The sequence below is a fragment of the Chenopodium album genome, chromosome 11, assembly GCF_948465745.1.
Source record: "Chenopodium album chromosome 11, dcCheAlbu1.1, whole genome shotgun sequence".
Lineage (NCBI taxonomy): Eukaryota > Viridiplantae > Streptophyta > Magnoliopsida > Caryophyllales > Amaranthaceae > Chenopodium > Chenopodium album.
In genome coordinates, this window is record NC_137844.1 from 20,436,868 (window position 1) to 20,440,803 (window position 3,936).

At 30.8% G+C, this 3,936-nt stretch overlaps 1 long non-coding RNA gene across 1 annotated transcript; it reads left to right on the forward strand.

Moving 5' to 3' along the window:
* The first annotated feature begins 227 nt into the window (after window positions 1–227).
* Window positions 228–1,362, forward strand: LOC145568714 (uncharacterized). Its single transcript, XR_014095907.1, has 3 exons — window positions 228–436; window positions 596–667; window positions 769–1,362. It is a non-coding gene; the product is annotated as an uncharacterized LOC145568714 (long non-coding RNA).
* Window positions 1,363–3,936: the final 2,574 nt, after the last annotated feature.

Here is a 3,936-nt window from a genome sequence, read left to right on the forward strand (position 1 = left end):
TTATAGTAACACTAACAGGTGTTACCTTATTCTTTATAAATAAAACAAAAAAAATCAACATTTGTAATTAAAAAAATAAATGCTAATCTCCAATATAATATTTTTTTGTTGTTCAACCCAAATTTAATGATTCATTGAAAATAAAAGCCCTTTGTACTCATAAGTTATTCCCAAATATCCCCTATATTTTGTTAAAAATAAATCACCTAAATTTTAAACATCTTTTTCCCTGTCTCAGCTCTCATTCTTTACGGTTCTCAGCTCTCATTATTTATGCTCTGATCTGTTCTCTCCCCTCTCTCGCTCTCTTGTTCTCGATCTCAATTTCAAGGCCGGCCCACTACACTTTCACTGGTGGTTGCGATGGTGGCAGCAATGGTGACGGCGATGGTTTCAGTGGTCACGAGCGATAAAGACATTGCTTTGATTTTTTTAGGTTGGTTTAATTCTAGGGTTTTGAATTTTCTTAAAATTAGAGGTTGTTTTGAACAAGCTTCTTCCTAAGGGAAAGTACTTATACTAGTGATGAATAACCTTTAAGATATATGCTCACAATCCAGCGTTTTTATTCCGATAAATTTGCCGCAAATTGCAGTTATCGAAAGTCAAAGTTGCGGTAAATCGAGCGTCATTGAAACTCTTATTGGCTGTGATTTTCTTCCTACAGGTCCTGATATTTAAAGTTGCGATCAATTCTTATTTTGTGTTGCTTTTGTATTGATGTTTTGTTGATTTGATTGTTGGAATTTCTGGGTTTTGATTTTGTAGGATGATAAGCACGAGAAAGCTTGGGGCTTGCTTTTAAAGATGGTTAGTCTCAAATATTAGCCCAAAATGATTGATTAATTTTAAGTTGATTACTTTCATTGTATTTTTGAGTGCTTCAAATTTTAGGTTTTAGTTGTAATTTATGTTACATACTATAGTCATGTGTACAACTTTGACAATCCTAGTTCTGCAATTAAAAAACTGAGCGAGATTGTATAATGTATCATGAATTTGATATTTAATCAAAGGTTGGAGGATTGACTAGGTTTTAACTACGAGTTTATGTTCTACACTTAAGCCACTGTGCTTTATTTTATGTTCTCTGATTTTTATAAACTATATCAGAGATTGGATCATGAAACTATTGTCACTAATACGAAGTACTTATTAATTATCAGGGATAATTGTTCGTTTATTTACACTCCTAAACCTTGCCCTTCATATCCATTTAGTTGTTCATGATTAGTAATTACTTAGCTATTAGGGGTTACAAAAATCTATTATTTTTTCTAAACTCTGAAGTTTTATGGGCATTTTTAGTCTGGCTTGGTTTAAATTGTTTTTGAACTGGTGGCAATGCTTAGAGAAGCCTCCCATTATTGAGATATTCTTCCAAGAATGTACAGTAGTATATTCCCTTGATTATTCTCGCTCCACTCACCTCTATCTCTCTCACTTTCTCTCTGAAATGATTATATGAGCTCTTCAACAATGGTGATTAAGACACCTACAATAGGGGCTCGCGAAAGAGTGGCATTAAGTATGATCTCGACTAATGCTGGTCACGTAGTTCTTGAACCTAAGTCTCTTCCTTTTGGATCAGGTTCTGGACTATCCATTGATCTGTTCGAAAATTATAATCTTGCTAAGGTATATTTGAATTCATCTTAGCTCTTATATCTGCATCATATCAACAATAACATCTATTTACAATTAGGGATTTTGTTTAAATTCTTGTGATTTAAGCATGTTAATATGATGGGTTTTGCTAATAAAGTTGGGATTTTTGTGAATTATATGATTGTCATTATTTACGATGCTTAGCAGTTCCGTATTGAATTCATATTTGTTTTTCAGAATGTCAATGTGATCTCGTTGGTGCTTGATTGTTGATTATTGGACTTAAGAGACAGGTATTGTGATTTTTATTTGAATGTATTCGATAGAAATTTTCCAAATTTGGTTTAAAGAAGTGAATATTGAATTTTAATTTGTACTTAATTGAAATAAGCCACATATCATTGTTATCTAAAGCATAAAACAATAACATATACTTCGTATCATTTTTTGCTGAATAGCTGAATCCAATCAGCAAGATACCATAGATCCCAAAATGAGTTATATTCTGTGAAGGACTTGAATTGTAAGAACTATAGAGAACTTGAATCTAACAACAATGATTAGGAATAGCAAGTAAGTGACTGGTGAATAGTCTTACTGATGCTTGTGGAACTTACCAAAGGTTAAATTTTTTCATATATTCTGATTTTGTTTCAATAATTCCTTGAATCAATTCTCAAATCAATTCTCTTGGTCTTACTATGCAGGACTTTATAGTCTGAATATGGAACGATGTTCGATCACGTCCAGAATAATTTAAACAGTTGCCGATGTATTGGATTCTGGTTCTATTTTGTCTCAGCTCTCTTAGTGGGTAAATGACTTGGTCAAGGTGCTATGTTTGATTCTTTTTCATCCTTTAAATGGACTTCTAACTTAATATCTTTTTTTTTTATTTTGGCAAGAAATACCAACTCTATATCCAGTCACTACTACAACACATGGCTTATAAGACACCTAAAATAGACAAAACAGGACGCCTTAGAGGCGTTCTTGAACTAGGGTGCTTTATAAGGTTTATAGGACGCTTCTTGAAGGCGTTCTTTATTCAATACGATATAGAATGCCTAACTAAGACAACATCTTCTAATTTAGTGTGCAAAATGAATAAAAAACAAGGTAAAAGAAACGGTTATCTTATGATAGGCGTTCTATATCTATATGAAAGTAGGACGCATATTTTGGTTGACAGTTCTATTTTCTTTGTCTTTTTTTTTAAAAAAAAATTAAATTATTTTCCTGTATGATTTGCATATGAAGATTTCAAATTCAAAAAAAAAAAAAAGGCTAAATCAAACATAATGATATTATAGATTCATAAGTCATATTCGAAATTTACAAATAATTAATACGATTTTTCAAAAAAGATTAAATATAAAAAATGAACTATAAATGGAGAAACATGAGGTAATTAAAAGAAAAAAAAAGTGGAACATAATTTGATCAGCTTTCTTTGTTGCTTCCATTAATATATCTGCATCAAAAGACAAAGATCTGAAAAAGTTAGTATAAAAAAATTATAACTAACATAATCAAAGTAAAAAAAAGTTATGTATTATATGAAAAAGAAATACACGAACTAAACCTGAAATTTACAACATTTGGACGCTCGGTCGAAATCAAACAGTTAGAAAAGTGTCAATTGTGGATCTTAACAAATTTATTTACTGATCTGCAAATATAAGCAAATAATAGTTTTAGAGAAAAATCAATTTTGGTTTAAATAATACATCATACATCTAATTTATTTTATCAAAAATTGAACCCAAAATCCTAGCAATAAACTAGTTGAAAATCTTATATTTATAAAATTTAACTAATCTAAATAAACTGAACGTCATCTATGAAAGTAATATCCTAAAAACCAACTAATTGAAGAATCTAATTTTTCTAAATTCAAACTAATCAAAACAAATTGATCATATATTGATTAAAAACAGAAAAAATTAGATTGAAAAGAAGATAAAATTACCGAAAATATGAACTAATTTTGAACAATACATCAGTGAACAATCACTAAAAATCTGAATATTTAAAGGCTAATCGGATATAATCAAGGTGAAAATTTTGAAAATTACCAATGATATATTGTACCTGAAATTCAGCGAAGAAATTGGAAGATAGAAAATAGCAGGAGCCGCCATCGTCGATGAAATCGAAGCCGAAGGTGGAGTCGAGGCTGGTGGTGAGGAGATTTTGGTGATTAACCGTCGATCTAATTGGTAACATTTGCTATTTAAGAAGAGGAAATGGAGGAAATATTGTGGCCTTCGTGGGAATTTAGATGAGGAAGTGTTTGTGCAGAGAGGAGATGAGGAAGATGCATGT